Here is a 22,381-nt window from a genome sequence, read left to right as displayed (position 1 = left end):
CAGCCTGAATTTTAAGCCATGCTCTGCAAGCCAGCTCTCTTCCAAAGGTGAGATATGAGCAGGCTGCCTCGTTGGGAACAGATGCACGACCATTTTGTTGTGGTATTTTTATATATATATATATATATATTTTTTTTTTTAAGTCACACATTCAACAAGCTTTGAACTGAGCAGATTGGCCAAAACGTCTTTAAAATGGCCACATTTTGCATTTCTTTCACCATAGTAAATGCTACTTTCATGGACTGGAGAGGGCAGTTTTTTTACAGACGGGTAAAGGGGCAGGGGCTGAAGCCTATGCATGTGCCTGCCTTTTCTTAACGGTCACCAGTGGACCTAGAATACAGTACGACATGAAGTGACCACATTTATACTCCTGTTCACTGTGAGAAGTGTTTTGGGGGTCTTCTCCTGGCTGGCAGACCGGAGGGTTGACATTAAAGATGTGGATTGATCCATCATGACATGCTGTCGTCTCACTCTTTCTACCAACACCTCTTAGTGCAGCGACACATTCCCATGATGACAGTCTGTTAAGATGTGATCTTTATTGTCTGTATATATGTAAACGATAAACCCTTATTCTGAAGTGCCACACCGGAAGTACCGGATATGCCTGTTACCCAATGTGTATATAATGACGCTGCTAATAAAGATGCTCAAGTTATTATGGTCACTAGCTGAATGTAAGTGCTGAGTCCTCATTCTTTTCCTCCGTTATGTTTGTTTATTCCGACTAGCTCCAGGCTATCTAGACTCTTCCTTATCGCTGTAATGGCAGCTCTGCTAACACAGTCTATACAGAGTATCTGGTATTTTTGTAACCTCCAAAAGAAAAACTAAAAACAAGAAAAAATTATATTATGAGACCATCACTGCGTCAAATGTAATTAAAAAATATGACATTTTACAGAAAATATACAATATTCAAAATGTGCCAAATCGTCACCTATCTAAGAAAGGATTAGAAATTAATTTTCACAAGTTATTAAGGGGCCAAGCTAAATGGACTATGGTCCCATATTGTAGTTGTCTGTTTTTAAGGGGCTGCGCTCGAAGTGCCTGGCCCCTTAAAAAAAGAATGCATTTCTGGCTTAACCGTGCAGTCGGTTTTCGTGAAACTTGGCAATATGGTAGAGGGGTATGCAAAACGGTGAGAACGCAAAGCCCACGGCCATTGGCCAAAGGGTGGCGCTATAGCAATCAATCAAAAATGCAAAATTTGATATATAGGTATAGCTCCGTTTGACCGTCAACAATAAAACTTGGATAGACATATGCGTCTCCTCGTGTCGAACAACTTTCGTGTTCTGACTTTTGACCTGACCCTGGCTAATGCTGCATTCACATGGAATCAGTCAAGCAGTAGATGGCAAACCGTAAGTAATTTTAGTGGACGGGAGCAGGACGGTAAACGGAACAGGACGGCCTGGCAGCCAGATCCGGTGACGGTAGCGGCAGACGGCATCAATGTTAAAATATTTAATCTTTTTACCGTGCCGTCCAGCAGGTTTTGCCGTTTGCCGTCTACCGCTTGCCCGATTCCATGTGAATGCAGCATTAGATCACCCACTATTTTGAATTATACATATTTTCTTATGTCAGCACTCCAGGCCAAACCATGCAGTTGTTTTTCACGAAATGTGGCAATATGTTAGAGGGCTATGTCACCCTGCTTAGACACAAAGCCCACAACCATTGGACAAAGGGTGGCGCTGTAGCACTCGATTGAAAATCAGGCATAGCTCATGAACCACCAGCTGATGAACCACCAGTAATAATTACTAGGTAATTAGTACTAATACATAGATAATAATTTAGACTACCTGATGTTGGTGTCCAGTTATCGGTGGTGGATAAAGTAGCCTACGTATGCTCAAGTATTCCTTTTAATGACAAATTAGGGAAATTACAAAGTACCTTTTCCATTTAATATCAATGCATCATGGATTCAAATTGTCAAAAGTGTGCAAATAGCTTATCTATCTGTCTGTCTGTCTGTCTGTTGTCACAGCCCCTGTAGTTGGCCTACTAGGGCCTGTGTGTATTCCTATAGGCCTAGGTCTTTGCTTCCCACAGGTCCTGAGCAATTACCAATCAGTGCATTGGGAGCACCTGGCCAGTGGTCCCAGTGTGTTCTATAAAGGGCTGGGAGTTGGCCGGCCTAACTCAATTAAATTAAATTCATAGGAGCTTTATTGGCATGAGAAAACATAAACAGAAACGTTTACATTGCCAAAGCAAAAGTGGAACAAAATAATCAAGATAAAACAATACAATAAACATGTAAACATAGCTGTGTTATATTAACACTTTGAGTAATACTATCTTGTGAGACTATAAAAGATTGTGCATTTTCTGTCATATATAGTTAGCCTATACATCCGAGACGTTTTATACTTTTTAAAGTTAACAGCAGTATTTCAATGTTTTAAGCAAACAAAAACTCTCCTTGGGTGATTGTAATCTGTGCAGGGAAGTACATGTCTCTGATGTCTTGGTACAGTGGACAGACGGTTAGGAAGTGTAGCTCAGTCTCTACCTCGTTTTGTGTGCAGTGTGTGCATAGTCTGTCTTCTCTTGGGAGCCAGGTCTCTCTCTCTCTCCTTCCATGAGAGCAGCAGCATTTGTTTGCACCATTCAACACCCTACATTACATTTACCACACATCCACTCACTTACACTACTGATCTACTGATTAACACAAGCCACTTAATACTTTAGTATTGTTTGATGCATACGTTTATTATATTGTAAATCAATATTGGTTTGTGCACTTTTAAACAGCTGTGTGTCTTCCTCCTTTGTTATGGCCCAAGAGCCAGGTCATAACACTATCTATCTATCGATCTATCGATCTATCTATCTATCTATCTATCTATCTATCTGACAGTTACACACCTCCACCACCAGGGGGCGAAAGGCATTAAGGCAACAGTGCCTGGATGCTTTATTGAAGAAAGAATAGACCTGAGGGTACGGCTAGGAAAGCTTGAGTGCTTCAGTATATGCAGAGAGCAACTAGGAAGCCAGTGGCAAAAGGAGTGGGCAGAGGAGGAAAGGGGGAGGCAGTACTATGCCATACAACCGTCGATAAAGAAAAAGAATACGGGCATGAACTCGGGGAGGAGGGACGACGTTGTTATGACCAGGCTGAGACTGGGTCACTGTGGCCTGGCCAGCTGTCTAAAAGTCATAGGGAAACACCCGGATGAGCTCTGTCAGTGTGGACAGACAGAGACGGTACACCATGTACTGTTCTCTTGTGAGAGATATAGGCATGAGAGGCAGCAGATGTTTTTGGAACTGGCAGACCAGGGACTTGAAGTATTCTCCTTCAAGTCTATTTTTACTCCAGGGGCAGACTTCCAAAGTGTTGGACGGATAGTCTTGAATTATCTCCACTACACTGATCTATATTCCAAAGTGTAAGAGATAGTATTCCCATCGCCTGAGGAGGGCAGCATTACACATACCAGTGTACAGCCTGCCGGAAACTAAAAGAAGAAGAAGAAGCCTTTAGCTCTGTGGTTGTTTTTCATCGTGGTGTGAAATAAACGGATTGTTGCTAAAAAAAAACAACTCATAATGGAGGTCAAAACGTGTCAAATGGAGTCTGTACGGCTGAAGATAAATGAACACATGACGTCGGTGGGAGAGGACATATTGTGTGTTTTGGACAAACAGCAGCAGAGTGGTGGTGCTGATGTTTTTTGTGTGAAGCTTGATGTCAGAGTGTTTGTGTTGGAGCGCCTCAGTTTGGCTGCTCAGGTCATGGTCAACCTCTTCCAGAGAGAGATGGAGACACTAGAAACTCTGCTGGAGAAACAAAACAAAGTGATGGACATTGATGTTGATATGGACATCAATCTACACACTGCAGGTATGTGTGACACACACACAAACACGCGCACACCAAACTACATACTGCCGGTTAGTAAACTCTGAACAACACCAGCTTAGCTACAGGTAGTATTAAGCTAACTGAACTACATTTTCCAGTAGATTATTGTTGTCACCAATTGCAGCTGTGTGTGTGTGTGTGTGTCACCAATTGCAGCTGTGTGTGTGTGTGTGTGTGTGTGTGTGTGTGTGTGTAGTGATGTAAATAGGGTGCGTTTTGCGTCCCAAAACGCACTTTATAGTTATGGGACGCAATAAACCAACAACCTCTGCGTCCTGTGGACGCAACTTTATCCTGGCTGCACTGAAGACTATGGCACTCTCTCGGTCACACACTGTTCTACGTGGAAGTCTAGCACTCTTTCGGTCACACACTGTGTTGACCGAAAGACTAGGGACTCAAGTGACTTCTAAGTTCCACTTTTCCAAAGAAATTATTTTACATCCACAATGGCAAGCCTATTTGCATTTTGGCTAAGTACAATAATTGCAACTGCAAACAACTTTTGGTTGGTATATTAAGCTATGTTAAATCCACTGTTGCCCACTATTAGTATTTCTTACTGAGTTGTGCTTGCTAATACTACTAGCCTACATAAAAACATATACTGTATAGGCCTATTTGATATTTATATATATATTGTTAATACAAAATAAAAAATGTTTTATTATTATTTTTGAGTCCCTTACGGAGCTATGTGTGTGTCTGGGTGTCTGGGTATGAGCACAAAAATAGCATGGTTGTTTTTCACCATCTGTGCGCAACCTAACGCACACACAAACACACGTATTAACTGTATATATGATGCTTTCGGGGGGTGCCAATACATTACAGTGACAGTACAGTACAGTACAGTACAGTACAGTACAGTACAGTAGAGGGACCGCCACACGGTAACTCTGTCATTTCTCAACCGTTTCGGACGCGGTGCAACACGCCGGAACAGGCCCGGCCCCCTCGGCGCATTCCTGGGGGTCTGGAACTACCCCACCCCCCGCGAACCCCCTCACGGAGTTGCACCACTCACTTCACACAGGTGTGATTTTTTTTGGGACTCAGTTGAATGACCACCTGTGCATCCCGGGACCCATTACATTGCAAACCTGTGTGTGTGTGTGTGTGCGCCTGCCTGATGGGCCTAATATTGCCTATCATTTAGTTATTAAAACCCTCAGGCATTTTTGTTTTGTTTTTAAATGTGGTCATAAGTGGTATGGCCGACTTGGTACTGTAGCTTATGGGATATTGCTCATGTTATTTTAAAGACTTAAAAATGCATCTATCAGGAAAAGAGACAATGAGTGAAGCTTTACAACAGAAAGCCAACTATTAGGGGGACTAACTATATTAGGGCATTTGAACATTGATGCCTGTCAGTCACAATGTGGAACAGGGTCCCATTTTGTGGGATGCTTAAAGTCTTGGAAATGAGGTACTGTCCCACGCAAAGGGAGACATCTGGTCTCCGTTCTGTGAAGCCTTCACCGTTTCCATGTGAATCCTGAGATCTGCATGTTTCTCACTGTTCTATTATAGCTGCTGGGTTTACTTTTTATCAATGCTGCCGGGCAGAGAAACCTTGTATCTCCATAATTCAGAAGGAGTGAGTGCATATGTTTGTATATGTTTCTTTTCCCTTTTTACCTCCTTTATGATAAATTCCTGTTCTGTTCTTTGACTATATAGACGTGTCTATTTGTACGTTTCTAAATGTTTTGATGAATTGAACAAGGTGGACCCTCTTGTAAACAAGTGTAATGCTTAATTGGGTCATCCACTCACAGTTAACAGTCTTTGTATTGAGTTTGTGCTTGAAATATACTGTAATTCTGCAAATTCTTAATAAATATTTAAATCAATCAATCAATCATTCTCCCACACCGGCGATCAGACAGGATTAGTGGAGTTCCGCGGCAGTGTTGGTTCGTTTCGTGGCGGCCGCCGCAACTGCCGACACCCGTGTCTTCCCTGTGAGGTTAGGGTTAGGGTTTGGGTGTCAGCGTCGCTGGTTAAAACTCACCCATGGCTCCAGAAACAGCTGTGTCTTCCCTGTGAGGTTAGGGTCTTGGGTTGGGTGTCAGAATGCTGCTGCCGGTGCCAGAAAATGCACTCGCTCTCTCTCACATAATTTAACCTTTTATGTTTTTTGTAAATTAATGTCCTAATCATCATTCTACAGTGTCACCCAAAAGTAACCAAAATAGCCGATCTACAAGCTTTTCATTTCAGATCATTTCATTTTAATTTTCAGTTCAGTAACAGTTTTGGACATAAGAGGTTTCCACCTCACAGCAACAATATTATACCTACTTGTGTTATCTATTTCAGGATCATTAATATGTTAAACTGTTTGGCTGTTTCAAATATACAATGAAAAAATACTGCTTGCTAGATGTGCTTTCATTTTGTTCTTTCATTTTTAAGTGGTGCAGCTACTCTAATGCACAGCAATGTGTGTCCCATCATTTTGTTATCAAACCCCTCTGGCACCTCACTTGGTCATAAGTGGTATGGCCGACTTGGTACTGTAGCTTAGGGGATATTGCTCATGTTATTTTAAAGGCTTAAAAATGCATCTATCAGGAAAAGAGACATTGAGAGAGAACGCCAACTATTAGGGACTAACTATATTAGGGCATTTGAACATTGATGCCTGTCAGTCACAGTGTGGGACAGGGTCTCCTTTTGTGGGACGCTTGAAAAGTCTTGTAAATGAGGGACTGTCCCACGCAAAGGGAGACATCTGTTCTCCATTCCGTGAGGCAACTCAACGTTTCCATGTGAATCCTGAGATCTACATGATTCTCACTGTAGCAGCTGGGTTTACTTTTGTATCATTGCTGCCGGGCAGAGAAACCTTGTATCTCCATAATTCAGAAGGAGCGAGTGCATTCTCCAACACCGGTGATCAGACTGCCGGGTGGAGGGGCGGCACCTGCCCGGGGGGAGGTGGAGGGATTAGTGGAGTTCCGCGGCAGTGTTGGTTCGTTTCGTGGCCAACGCCCATGATATGCGTTGCCAGTTAAAATTCACCCGTGTCTTCCCTGTGAGGTTAGGGTCTGGGGTAGGGTGTCGGACTGCTGCCGCCGGTGCCAGAAAATGTACGCTCTCTCTCACATAATTTAACCTTTTATGTTTTTTTTTGTAAATTAATGTCCTAATCATCATACTACAGTGTCACCCAATAGTAACCAAGGTAGCCGATCTACAACCTTTTCATTTTCATTTTTCATTTCATTTTCTGAAAAGTAACAGTTTTGAGGTTTCCACCTCACAGCAACAATATTATACCTACTTGTGTTATCTATTTCAGGATCATTAATATGTTAATAAACTGATTGGCTGTTTCAAATATGCAATGAAAAAATACTGCTTGCTAGATGTTCTTTAATTTTGTTCTTTAATTTAAAAAAAACAAACCAAAAAACATTCTGATTCATAATTTAAATTAATTTAGTCTGGTTCAGTTTTATACAGGAGCTGTTTATAAAGTTTAATATCATAAGTATATTATAGTCCATAGCCTTTTTATGAGTTATTAATATCACATCAAATTCATTTATTCCAGACCAGTGTGTGGAGTCCTGTCTGCAGGTGAAGATCAGTTCTCCAGCCACAACTGTTTCTATTAAACAGGAAGCTGAAGACCACCTTAAACAGGAACCTGAATACCACCTTAAACAGGAACCTGAATACCACCTTAAACAGGAACCTGAAGACAAACAGGAACCTGAAGACCACCTGGTTGTCAGTAAGTTTAAATGACTCTGTCTTTATTTGTTTTATTGGTGAAGTGGGTAGTACTGAAAGTGTAAAGATGAACCGATATGACCCTGTTATCGATTTTAGCATTAACAATGTGACTACATTGATCGTATTATGAATGGGACGACGGTTCGGCAGTAAAAGTATGAATGGGTTAACTGAAGCTTTGCAGTTAATTCTACTTTAGTATTAACTAACCTGCTGAAGAAGACTCGCTGACCTAACATTCAGCTCGTCTCACATCTTCTATGAGAACGCTACAATGTAAACAAACGGCCATACAGCACAGAGCGCAGTCAGCGCACCATCAAAGTTCAATTTAGGAAAATGTGGCCAAATAGTAATCTGTTGATACTTTTTCCAGCCACTACTCCGCACTGAGGTACTGAGATTCAAACCTTTTATAGAGTATCTTTGTATTTTTTCCTAGACTTTCTGCACATTCTTGTGTGTAAAGAGGAGGTCTCACCTGAAGAGGAGAGTAGCTCCAGTCTGGTCCAGGAGGAACCACAACCTCCACAAATTAAAGTTGAACAAGAGGAGCTACTTCAAAGACCAGAAGAGGCTGGTGGGTCAATGATGCAATAAAAAATACTGCTTAAATAAATACTGCTTAAAGAAATACTTTTTGAGTAGGGCTGTCAAATGATTAAACATTTTAACCAGATTAATCTCAGTTTAAAAATATATTAATGACGATTAATCAGCATTCAAACTATGTCCAAGATTATGCCACACATGTTGAGCAGCTTGTAGATCAGGTATTTGTTACTTTTTGACTTTTTTTCAATATCATTTTTATTTTCACCTGATGTGTACATACTGTAGAGTGTAGAAGGATAGATAGATAGATAGATAGATAGATAGATAGATGGATAGATCTTTATTGTCATTGCTTGCACGAAACAATGAAAGTTGAGTTCAGAGCTTCACCACTGGCATACAAATAAACACACTGTAATAATAATCATAATATAAATACAACTTTATTTATATAGCACCTTGCATTACAAAGTGCTTAAATAAATAAATAATACCCAAAGTGCAACAGTGCTAGTGCAACGTAATAGTGCAGTGTAATAATAATAGAGTTCAGCAATGCAAAGTTCAATGCATAGTCCAAGTCCAGTACAGTACACTTATAATACTATAGAGGAGGGTCAGGGATGGGTGAAGCGGGGGGCAGGTTGTTCATTCAGCAGCCTGGCAGCCTGTGGGTAGAGGCTGTTGGTCAGTCTGCTGGTTCTGGACCGGATAGATCGGTATCTCCTACCAGAGGGGAGACGTTGGATAAGATGGTGTGCTGGGTGGAACTGGTCCTGTAGGATGTTATTTGTACGGCGTAGGCAGCGAGAGGTGAAGACTGTGGAGATCTCTGGGAGACTGGTCCCAATGATCCTCCCTGCAGCCTTGACCACTCTGTGGAAGGCCTCCTTCTCTGCCTACAGCTACATCTTACACACACACAGGCCAGGGAGGAGGGCTTTTACTATACAGTACAGTACAGTACAGTAAAGTTCTCAACGGGCCCAAAAATTAAGGCCCGGCCCGACCCTACCCTAACTGGGTCGGCCCGACCCTACAAATTACAATAATGTTAAGCCCGAAGCCCGACAAAAGCCTGACAAAAAAAAGGGAAAAAAACGCCAATAAATGGCGGCGCGGCGGCGCCGTGTTTCAGTGTGAAAGTGAGAACGTAGATCAAAGTACTTATCGAAATAAAGGATGTATGTAACTCACGTTAGAATAGGTTATTCATGTTCCATTTCCAATCAGAGGCGTATCTACAATAAGGCGAGGGCAGGCGTCCGCCTGTCCAAATCCATTTCTGGCCTGGCCAAAATCCATACAATGAGAAAAAAGAGGACAAAAACAAGACATGAGAACTATTAGTGGACAGCTGATTGGTCGTCGCGGTAGAGCACGACCCTCAATCTCCCATTGGAATGTAAATGCAAGCCTTTCAGCCTTTGTATCCTACTCGTCTGGCGAGTACGATTGTGCGCGGGGAGACGACAATTAACACATCTTGCCTGTCCAAAATGTAATTCTTGCCATCCCAAAATGTAATTCCTGGAAACGCCTCTGTTTCCAATCATTCTAATGGATTGCATACAGTGGTGGTGGTGGTGACTGGTTTAAACACGAATAGCTGCTGCAGCTCCCTCCCATAGTTTCCTCTGAAGTGTAGTTGCTTTACGGTGTATCGTTTAAGTTATATCGCCATGGATCGTTTGGTGACGTTGATTAATAATTAGGTTTTATTCATCGCAGCCAGCTGGGTTAACGAGACTCGGTGCAACATGACGAAAACCTGACGCTTCGTTCAGCTATATCGTGTGATAATCCGATTGATTTTATAAAACATTTAAGCATATTGCCTTTGGCAAGTGAACTGGTGGTTAGTAGCTTGTTTGGTGCGCAAACCAGAGGGAATCCAGCGGTAGCAAGCAAGTCTCACACGGTTCACTGTTCTCTACTGTACTGCCTGCGCGCAGTGCAGCGGGCTGCATGCTGCTCTGGCCTCGTACACACATGCCGGACGGACATGATCTGTTCTTTCTGTGTTTCATGGCCGCCTCAGGCTCAATGCTTTTCCAATGGAAGTCACGTGGTTTGACATGTGTGTACGAGGCCTCTGAGTCTGAAATGCCAGTGCGATGCGACCCCCGCCTCCAGTCCTCCTCCTGTCACAAGTGAATCGCCTAGCGCAGCCCTCTTCATAATAAATACATATAGGCTACATGATGTATACACAATCACAATACATCAATAACAGAATTGCTATTTTTATTATAATAACAGTCTTTAAAAAAGAGAGAAAAAATAACAAAATCACGGAAAATCACCGAGCCCGAGGCTCGGCCCGGCCCGAACAATCAGCATATTTTTGGGCCCGGCTCGGCCCGATAACGTCAGGTCGGGTCGGTACTTATCGGGCCAGGTCAGGTTCGGGCAGAGTTTGAGAACTGTACAGTACAGTACAGTACAGTACAGTACAGTACAGTACAGTACAGTACAGTACAGTACAGTACAGTACAGTACAGTACCACTCACTTCAGACGGGTGACAGTTATTTGGACATAAGAGTTTTCCACCTGACAGCAACACTATTATACCTACTTGTGATATCTATTTCAGGATCATTAATCCGGGTCATCAAACAGATTGGCTGTTTCAAATATGCAATGAAAAAATACTGCTTGCTACTAGATGTGCTTTCATTTTGTTCATTCATTTATAAGTGGTGCAGCCACTCCAATGCACAGCAATGTGTGTCCCTGACTCCCTGGCTGGGTCTGTCTCTGTCTGTCCGTCCAAGCACGGAAATTGAGTTTGTTGACTACCAAGTGTCACTGTTGCGCAGCCTAACACACACACACACGCACGCACACACACGCGCGTGCCAGGGAGGGCGGCTTGTACAGTACAGTACTAGAGCACGAGTACAGTACAGTGCCACTCGGGTCTGATTTTCATTTAAAAAAAACGTAAAACATTTTGGTTCATAATATAAATCAATTTAATCGTAGTTTATAACACAACCTTATTATTAAAGTTGTTACTAATGTCACCTTCATTCCAGACCAGTGTGTGGAGTCCAGTCTGCAGGTGAAGATCAGTTCTCCAGCCACGACTGTTTCTATTAAACAGGAACCTGAAGACCACCTTAAACAGGAACCTGAAGACCACCTTAAACAGGAACCTGAAGACCACCTTAAACAGGAACCTGAAGACCGCCTTAAACAGGAACCTGAAGACCACCTTAAACAGGAACCTGAAGACCGCCTTAAACAGGAACCTGAAGATCACCTTAAACAGGAACCTGAAGACCACCTGGATCTCGGTAAGTTTAAATCACTCTGTCTTTATTTATTTTATTAGTGAAAGTGGGTCGGTACTGAGAGTGTAAAGATGAACCGATATGAATCGGCAGTAAAAGTATTAATGGGTTCACATAAGGCTTAATAAGGTTAATTCTACTTCAGTACCAGTAAGACGCCTGAGGCCGATCTTAATTTTCGGGCCTGTTAAGAACTCTGGTTTTTGCCGGCTGCCGGGGCGGCTGCACTAATAACTTTGGGGCAGGCCCGTCTAGAGTTTAAATGGACAGGTATCAGTAAAAAGGGAGACATGGAAGAGGAAGGATGGATGGGGAAGGATCAACCTATGGCATGTCAGAACAGGTCAGCTCCATATATAGAGATCTAAGGGTTTGAGGTTTGAGGTCAGAGTTACTGGCCAATATTGATGACATCAGGGATCTCCATTTTAAGTATGGGCTTAATATTGATCACGTGATGTCATGTGCTCCATCACTGATGTCACGTGGTCCATCGCTGATGATGTCACGTGATGTCACACGCTCTCCCACCCCTACCACCATATATGGTGCCGACACACCAACTGACGGGAAATGCGTGATTCCATAGTTAACAACTAACCTGCTGGAGAAGACCTAATATTCAACTCGTCTCACATCTTCTATGAGAACGCTGTAATGTAAACAAACAGCCACACTATTTACAGCACAGAGCGCAGTCAGCGCAGCATCAAAGTTCAATTTTGGAAAATGTGGCCAAAGAGTAATCTGTTGATATTTTTTCCAGCCACTACTCTGCATTGAGGTACAATATTCAAACCTTGTATGGATAGAGTCTCTTTGTATTTTTTCATAGACTTTCTGCACATTCCTGTGTGTAAAGAGGAGGTTCCACCTGAAGAGGAGAGGAGCTCCAGTCTGGTCCAGGAGGAGCCACAACCTCCACAGATTAAAGATGAACAAGAGGAGCTACCTCAAACACCTGAAGAGGCTGGTGGGTCAATGACCCATAGGCAACACAAATTCAGCTTAAAGAAATTATTCTTTAATTTTGAGTAGGGCTGTCAAATGATTAAATATTTTAATCAGATGCATCTCAGTTTAAACATCTATTAATCATGATTAATCAGCATTCAAACTATGTCCAAGATTATGCCATGTTTTACAAGCTCACGATGCCGCACATTTTGAGCAGCTTGTAGATTGGCTATTTGTGTTACTTTTTGACTTTTCTTTCCCTTTTAAAAATTCAATATACAATTTATTTTCAACTGATTCGTTCACATCAGGATGGGGATAATTATTTTAGCACGTGAACAACCAGTGACTGCTCCTTTCAACTGAACAGGACATGGTAAGTTTGATTTGATTATGTAGTATAATGAAAGGTTTCTACTGGTGATTTCCACAGAGCACCACAAGGAGAGGTCTACAGTATCTAGAGAGATGGCCTCCAAAAGACATTCAACGTTGTCAGAGGAACAGCCAGAGATGGACCAGAGACATGGACTGTTTGATGCAAGGATGCAACCTGTAGTAAAATTGTACAAGATAGGTATGTAGTGTTTTATTTACTGTGGTTTAAACCTGTAGTAAAGTTGCATACAATTTACAATTTAGGCATTTAGCAGATGCTCTTAATCCAGAGTGATTTATAGTAAGCAAGAACAAAACATGGTAATATATTAAATACATTAAAAAAAATCAAGAATCATACGTAAGCTAAGAACCTAACAGTGGAATATCTATATAATGAAACTATGTTTATACACTATAGAGTGCAATGTCTACATTTAATGCTATCTTAGTTACGTAAATTGAGCCTTTGCATAGGCCTGTAAGGTCGTTGAGGCTAGGGCAAGTGCTAAGGCAAGTGCTACGGACTAAGATGGAAGTGGTGGGTTTTCAGGCTACGACGGAAGATTGGGAGTGAGTCTGGAGTTCTGATTGCAATGGGAAGTGCATTCCATAGTTTTCGTTTGTTTGTTTTTTCTTTTTAGATATTTTTTGGGGGTTTTCTGCCTTTATTGATATATTTACAGTAGGTAGACAGGAAACGGGGAGAGAGATGGGCAGAGAAGACACACAGTAAAGTTCGTCGGGATCGGGACTCGAACCCGCAAAATACTGTCATGCTGGATTACCAGCCAAGGTTCCATAGTTTTGGAGCCAGAAGGGAGAAGAGTTTGGGACGTGTGGAGCGCTGTCCCGGCACTTTTAGTGAACGTACTTCCAGCTTCCCTGCGTTGGCTGATCTGAGCACGGGGGAGAGTTTGTAGGGTCCGATAACAAGAATGCAAGAAAACAAACCCCCAAAAAACATGCTCACTCCGGGTGTGGTAGGCTACTTAACTCTTTGAGAGTTTCAAGGATTTCTATATAGTTTTTAGACTTCTCTATGGCAGAATGGCGTTTTTGAATGATTTATTGAAAATTCTCTGCTGTGAATGTGTGACAACGAAAGACCTTCAGAGAAAGCTTGGCTTGTCTGCTTCCAGGAAAAAAATGAACTGAGTTGATAAAATGTTTAGTTGTGGTGTTGGAAGCCATTTAAAAGAGCCTGCATTTACACTGGGTAGTGTTTCTAGGACAACAAAAAAAGTTATGACCGGTTGAAGTTTTATTTTCTAAATAACTTTTTTTCTGCTGGGCGTACATAGCCATGCAATATCTCATTTTAAAGGGTGAGTTGTCTAGTTCAATTAAAATAAAATAAAAAGTTTCTCACATGTACCACTGTAGATATTTTGCCATCTATAAATAGCATGGTCAGTCATGATCAATCTGACCTATCCAGCTAAAAGTCCCCCTAGCTCTGAAATGGAACATCATATAAACTCAATTCTTTTTTGGGGTAAAATTAGACATTCTAACGCACATTTTGATATATACCATGTTTACATAGTCTTACCAGTACCGTGTCTATTCATGCATGTATCTCAAAAACCTGTTGTGAAGAAACAGTTTTGATAAAAAACTCATCCAAGGACATTGTTTTGATATGACTTTGTGCCCATGATATGTATCAAAATATAGACTTGAATGTATACTGTATTATAACAAAAAAATTGGGTTCTTACCATCTACCGTTACAGAGTAAATCACAGTTGAAACTCGCTTAGTCAAACCATAAACCTCAGACTAGTGAACAAAATAGCCATGACAGGTCTAACTCATTGTAAAAGCTTGTCTTTTATTTTTTATGACTACTAACATAATACAATTATAATAAATATTACAGAAAATAAATAGGCCTACATACAAAACAGTTGTCCCCAAACTCCCCAGTGTCCCCAAACCACTGCATTCCAGTTGTTCTTGACGGTGTGTGTGTGTGTAGGCTAAATTTAAAAAAAACAACAACTGAAATGAATGAATGCATCCGGTTCAGTGTCGGAGAACTCCATCGCAGTCTTGACTCTTCGTCTTCATCATCATCATCATCATCCTCCTCCTCCGATGCCAGTTCTAAATATATAAAAATAAACATTTAGCTGTAGTCAGCCCGGCCAATAGCCAGTTGGGGGGGGGGGACGTAGGCTATCTGACATCATCGTCATCATCATCATCACACGGAGACACACTAAACAATGTACAATCATGATTGTATACAATATACAATGAATGCAATTATCATGCAAGCTCAGACGTCAATGAAACGTCATACAGATCTTATATAATACGCTACTGTTAGCTTCACTCCCCGTCCCCCCTCCGATCCTTGTAGCAACGTCATCATAACCACGCGTTGCTTCAGTAAACGATGCATGTTTGTTCTCCGTCTTTGTAGACAGTAAATAAAAGGAGCGAACATTACTCTAAAGATCAGATCGCCTATAAGGCACGCTACAATATAAAATACTTGTACTGCCATGCGTGCATGCCTGCTACGATACATTTGTACTGCACCAACCAACTGATCGACACCAACCCCCCCCTCCAGCCCTTAGCCAGCACCAATGCACCGACCAACACCATCGGTGCTGGCTAATGGCTGGGGGCCATCGTGGTGAGTCATTCTGGCGTCATGATCTGACTAGTAGTAGTAATTATCCAAGCATCTATTTGTAGCGATCATCTTATGATTTCTGATCACTATAGAAGGGCATTTTCTACAATAAGATTACCTCAAAACATTCCGGGTTGATCGTCTTCTTCAATGGTTTCCCGGTATAGCTCATCGGACGACGATGGGGAGACAATGAAAAAAGGAGGGAGGGAGCAGCGAGTCTCGCTGTAAGCACTGGACCAGGGCTACTCCGCCTGGAGAAGGCGACTGGGACGCGTATGGATCAATACTACTACCACAAAACTCGCTCAAATAAATAGTACTGCTTTCAACTTTTTCTGCTAGAAAATCGCTCGGGCGAGACGGCAAACAGGCAAAACAATGAAAACTATGAAGACTCCCTCTGCCCCCACTGTTTACAGGGGGTGGGACCAGCTTCCAATGGCAACACGTACACGTGTGTCACGTGACACGGGTTTTCTGGGTAATGTAGTTGGAATATAAGCTCAGGAATTTAAACAGCGCTTCGGAGCATATTAATATGTTTAGATTCATCAAAAACTGTGAAGACGCCAATTGGCGTCATTGATCATTTACGGAATTCTGATGAAGACGCCAATTGGCGTCTTTCATCTTCTAAGGGTTAAAGGAACACAATCACACCTGTGTGAAGTGAGGGGCGCTCTTATCATCTTACAACATGATGTAAAACAAACATTGAGACATAACAAACATTAAGTTCTCTTTATTGTCAGTGGTGTTTTTAAAACAAACATTGAACTAAAAACAAACATTAAACCTGTATATAGGAGGGGATAGTGCCCCTCAACAATCAGGTAAATCATGAGTCATAATTTGCAAGCAGTGGTTTTTGAAACATCAAAGCCATGCAAGGTAACACACATCACAAAATTACAGCCGCCAGACCACAAACATGTCAATAACGCAAAGGCTATACTAGTGCAGCGCCATATCAACATCATTCAAAACGAGGCGTTTAAGTGTAAATGACATATGTTACAATCGATAATATGCTGTCTCGTTCTTACACCTTTGTTGCATTACCTCAAACGACAGTCATGACCGAACTGAAGAAGTTCTGACGACAGTGTAGCTCTGACGACAGATAACGTCCATATGTGAGCTTGCTTGTAGGTCAGATACTTTCAGCGAGCAACGCAGCCATAAGGCAAAATATAAATGCCTGAAGTGTAAAGCCAAATGTATCCTTTGCTATATGACGGGGTCCCGCAGCGAAAATAGCCGCTCTACAAGCTAATGTGGTTGTCCTCCTTTTGAATACTTTGCAGGGCCTTTGCTCCTAGACCATAAGGGTCGTAACACATTGTATTTTTTTTTGTAGAAAGTATGCACGTCCCTGTGTGTAAACAGGAGGTTCCACCTGAAGAGGAGAGGAGCTCCAATCTGGCCCAGGAGGAACCACAAGCTCCAGAGATTAAAGAGGAACAAGTGGCGCTACTTCACACACCAGAAGAGGCTGGTGGACAAAGGTTGACATTACTAGCAGTGAAAAGTGAAGATGATGATGAAAACAGAGAGACAGAGCCTGTAGCCGGCACCTCTACATCAGCTTGTGCTTCCATGTGTACAGTTGAGGACTGTGGAACGTCACAACCAACTAGTGACAACCAGCTCCTCTCTTCACACTGTTCTGAATCTGATACTGAAGACAGTGATGATTGGGAGGAGACTAGGGGAGATCAGTCAGCTTTAAACACACTGAAATCACAAAACACACAACATGTGGGAGGACAGCACAAGCTGTCCCAGGACCTGAAATCGTCAAAACAAACTGACTCCATGAGGAGTTACACACGGAAGAAACATTTCAATTGTACAGAGTGTGGCAAAATGTTTAATCTAAAGGGGAATTTAAAAACACACATGAGGATTCATACAGGCGAAAAGCCCTTCTCTTGTACAGTTTGTGGTACAGGCTTTACTCGGGCGGGTCATCTAAAAACACACATGATGACTCATACAGGCGAAAGGCCATTTTCTTGTACAGTATGTGGTATAGGCTGTGTTGACACAAGTAATCTAAAAACACACATGAGGATTCATACAGGTGAAAGGCCATTCTCTTGTACAGTTTGTGGTACAGGCTTTACTAAGGTGTGTAACCTAAAATCACACATGATGACTCATACAGGCGAAAGGCTATTTTCTTGTACAGTATGTGGTAAAGGCTGTGTTACCACAAGTGATGTAAAAACACACATGAGGATTCATACAGGCGAAAAGCCCTTCTCCTGTACAGTTTGTGGTACAGGCTTTACTCAGGCAGGTACTCTAAAAACACACATGATGACTCATACAGGCGAAAGGCCATTCTCTTGTACAGTATGTGGTAAAGGCTGTGTTACCAAAGGTCATCTAAAAAGACACATGATGACTCATACAGGCGAAAAGCCCTTCTCCTGTACAGTATGTGGTACAGGCTTTACTCAGGCGTGTCATGTAAAAACACACATGATGACTCATACAGGCGAAAAGCCATTTTCTTGTACAGTATGTGGTAAAGGCTGTGTTACCAAAGGTCATCTAAAAAGACACATGAAGACTCATACAGGCGAAAAGCCTTTAGTTTAAGTCATAATGATCAGTCAGTCTAATCCAGGATGACAATGATGCAAAAGCAGAGGAATCTGCCAATCTGCTAATCTGACAATATCAACATGACTGAATAAAATACACATTAATAGTTCCTTGTGATGGAGTTTAATTTGTATCTTGTGTATGGATCTTATTTTCTATTCAACATGATGGAATTTCATTTTTATTTTAGCTTGCATTATTCCCTCCAGCTCATAGGTTACTGGTAGTACAATATGAGCATCAGTGTGTGTGTCCACATTTGTCAGTATTTAACAAGTCTTATGCATTCACATTCATGCAATAATTATGTTCATTGCTATGCAGTAAATGATGGTGCAGTAAAGTGCTCACAAGCTGCTGGGTTTGTGTAGATCAGGGGTGTCTGCTACATCTTACATAATGTACCTTCAGACCAGCCACATACATGTATGCATTGCAGTTAAACAATTCTATTTGTATTTTACTATCATTTTTTAATTTCAATGCTCTTTTGTCAGGTGTGTGCTGTTAACAAAAAGTATAACTTATCCTTGTTTTAGCCTTATTTCACATTACTAAACCAGACATTTGAGGTAAAGTAAATAAATAAATAGCCTTTTTTATTGATCTCTTCAGAATGACAAGGAACAATGAATCCTGACAAATTATACAAATTATACTAGACCACTAGGCCCGCTGGCCTAGTGGTCCAGGCCCATGCCACATATAGGCTCTGGCCTGACAGCGCGTTTCGTGTTTGAGTCCCGCTCATGACGACCTTTGCTGCATGTCTCTCCCCCTTCTCTCTCTCCCTCTTTCCTGTCTATCTTCACTTGTAACTATCAATAAAGGCAAAAATGTATGTCGCTGTCTCTATTATTTCATTCCTTTATTCTGTCGTTCTCCCTCTGCTCTGTTTCGGGAGTTTGTTTGTTTTTCCGTCGGGAGCTCAGCTCGCAAAACCACCACGGAGCAAAGCCACACCGAGCACTGCTGTCGACCCCTGTGTCCTCCTGGCCGTGACGTGTGTGGGTGGAAAGGGTGGGGTGCAGAGGAACGGGGAGGCGGGGGAACGGGGGGAGCTACGGGAGGCAGTTTAGGAATAGCACGTTTGCGTTGTACTGGCTATACTGCGAGCCTGGGAACCCCGCCTCCCCGTTCCTCTGTCCCCACACACACTCATCTCTAATTACAGAGATCCGATATCCAATAATATGCAGCAGGGTCAAATCGGCCGATACCGATATATTACATTAATAGATATTATATTTATATTGAGGTCATTGCTGAAATATCAGTCAATACCGACGGAAAATATCGGTGAAAATCGGTTCAATACCAATAATGCTTTTATTAAATATCGGCCGATATATCAATATGCTACTGATAATATTGTGCATCACTAATTGCTATGGGACATGCGAGTTGGACCTAGACAAGCCTGACAATAAAGTGTCTGACAACAATACCAAGTAATGAATATAAGAAACAACAACGTACCTGTAGCCAGCACCTCATCTCAACACATGGAAACACAAGCTGATGTAGTGGACTGTGGAACATCACAACCAACTAGTGATGATCAGCTCCTCTCTTCACACTATTCTGAATCAGACATCACTGAAGACAGTGATGAGTGGGATGAGACCATGGATGACCAGCCAGGTTTAAACACACTGACATCACACAATACACAACACATGGGAGGAAACAGTTTGTGTTTGAGCAACAAGCTGCTCCATGACCTCAAATCACCAAAACAAAGTCACTCCACGAGGAGTCACATAGGTACAAAGGTAGGGAATCTGAAGACACACACAATGATTCATTCAGGGGAAAAGCCATTTGCTTGTACAGTGTGTGGCACATCTTTTAATCAAAAGGGTAATCTAAAATTACACAAGATGACTCACACTGGGGAAAAGCCATTCTCTTGTACAGTATGTGGTAAAGGCTTTACTCAGGCAAGTGATTTAAAAAGACACATGAAGACTCATACAGGCAAAAAGCCTTTAGTTTAAGACATAATGATCAGTCAGTCTAATCCAGGATGACAATGATGCAAAAGCAGAGGAATTATATGTATAATATGACAACATCAACATGACATACACAACATAAAATACAGTTTATTGTGATGGAGTTTAATTTTTATCTTGTGTATGGATCTTATTTTCTATTCAACATGATGGAATTTCATTGTATTTAATCTAGCATTATTCCCTCAAGCTCATAGGTTACTGGTAGTACAATATGAGCATCAGTGTGTGTCCACATTTGTCAGTATTTAACAAGTCTCATGCATTAACACTAGCACTTCGGAGCGGTCTGGCTGACCGATTTTGACATTTTGAAGTGGATTTTCTTTGCCCATGAAGTCCTGAGAAAGTTCCCCTTGCATGACTTTTTCTAAATGTTCGATTCAAACCATCTCTGTTTTTTTTTTCATCTGAAACGTTTTGGAAATATGATTTTAGACATAATTCTACTACTAAGTCTTCTCTTTTTCGGTTTCAAGCTAATGTGTCATTTGCATTCCAACTGCCACATGTAGGCACACTTACATTACGAATGTACTCACAGCATAGACTAAATGTTGTTTAATAATAAAGTTTATAGCATGGTCTGTTTGACCCAACCGACATTTCCTTTCCTTGGAGCGAGAATGCTTGCCGATGCGCGATTCCAAATAAAAATGACAGTGTTTGAAATCAGTCCAACCCGATAGATGTCCCGAACCTCTAAATGTTTTGTCAGTGAAAAGATAACAGTTCTGTCCGTCCTTCTTTGTCTGTAAACTTTTCTGCAAGTGGAACTGATTTTCATGCATCACGTCTCTCCCCCGCAGAGAGGGAGAGAATATGTTCATGGATCCAAGTAACTACCGGTGAGGTATGCGGAAGTGCATTTTAGATAACCCTGTAGCACTATTTGTGGCGGCGATGCGTCACATGACTTCTTCTATCCTATGGTGTATATATAAACCGTGCTGCTATAAACCTTCTGCTACGGACCTCTCTGCTGGCACAATCAATCAAATATATATAAATTACATCGATCATAGGCAGCGGGTCTGTAAGGCTAGGCAAGGCTTCGCCTTCCCAAAAAAACATTTTCGGGAGAAATAAACAGACATTGTTTGTGACTTTATTTTTCGGAGGGCACGCTAAACGAACAATGTAAAAATGACATGAATCATTCCAACGCGATAGACCTCCCTCCCTATAGTGTTTCCCCAATCCCCTCTATATAAAAATGACAATATATAACGCTAATGTCGTATTTCTCTGTGTGTGCCTGGCTCTGGCTGTTACAATAACGTGTGTTAGCCTATTTTATTGTCTCAATACAAAGTCGGACAGTGTTTGCTGCGCAAGGGTAATTAATTATAGTGACGATGTGAGCGCTATATTGAATATATAGCGCTCACATCGTCACTATAATTATAGTTTGGTAAACTGAAATGAAAAAGAAAAAATAACTTGAGTTGTCCTGTCAGTTGAAACTGCTGCCTTGAATTAGTTGGAATGTAACATTTAGAAGACAATGGCAAGCCGTCAACGGGTGCAGGGAGGTGTGAAAATCATTAGACGAGTGGGGGAGATAATGGCCAATCAAATCACACGAAAAACACGGTCAGCCCGACCGTTAGCCGTCTTACTAGTAGAGATTTTAAATCAGGCATGCTAGTGTTAACATTCATACAATAATTATGTTCATTGCTATGCAGTAAATGATGGTGCAGTAAAGTGCTCACAAGCTGCTGGGTTTGTGTAGAACAGGGTGTTGCTACATCTTACATAATGTACCTTCAGACCATAACAAAGCCACATATGCATCACAGTTAAACAATTCTATTGAACTATCATCATTTAATATCAATGCTCTTTTGTCAGGTGTGTGCTGTGAACAAAAAGTGTAACTTAGCCTTATTTCACATTACCAAACCAGACATTCAAGGTAGACAAGAAAAAAAGGAAAAAAACAAACATCAACAACAGCACCCATTTATTATAGGTAAACAATTGTAGATCTGCTATTCTCACTATTAAATATACATTATACATCAGTTTGTTCATAATGGGTGTTCTTGTACGTCTGGGTCTTGGGGAGACCAATGTCCTAGCAGTGTTTTATCACACTATGTTACAGCGTGTGTGTGTGTGTGTGTGTGTGTGTGTGTGTGTGTGTGTGTGTGTGTGTGTGTGTGTGTGTGTGTGTGTGTGTGTGTGTGTGTGTGTGTGTGTGTGTGTGTGTGTGTTTGTTTATGGCCTGCCCAACA

The 22,381-nt window shown here is 41.6% G+C and overlaps 1 long non-coding RNA gene across 1 annotated transcript; it reads left to right on the top strand.

The window, feature by feature from the left end:
- Positions 1-8,125: 8,125 nt before the first annotated feature.
- On the top strand, positions 8,126-17,485 carry LOC306919487. Its single transcript, XR_013789553.1, has 5 exons — positions 8,126-8,237; positions 11,256-11,516; positions 12,349-12,486; positions 12,904-13,047; positions 16,865-17,485. It is a non-coding gene; the product is annotated as an uncharacterized lncRNA (long non-coding RNA).
- Positions 17,486-22,381: the final 4,896 nt, after the last annotated feature.

Source organism: Electrona antarctica (genome assembly GCF_951216825.1).
Source record: "Electrona antarctica genome assembly, contig: scaffold_25, whole genome shotgun sequence".
NCBI classification, from domain to species: Eukaryota; Metazoa; Chordata; class Actinopteri; order Myctophiformes; family Myctophidae; genus Electrona; species Electrona antarctica.
The sequence above is the reverse complement of the archived record's forward strand: the minus strand, read 5'-3'. Positions and strand labels throughout refer to the sequence as shown.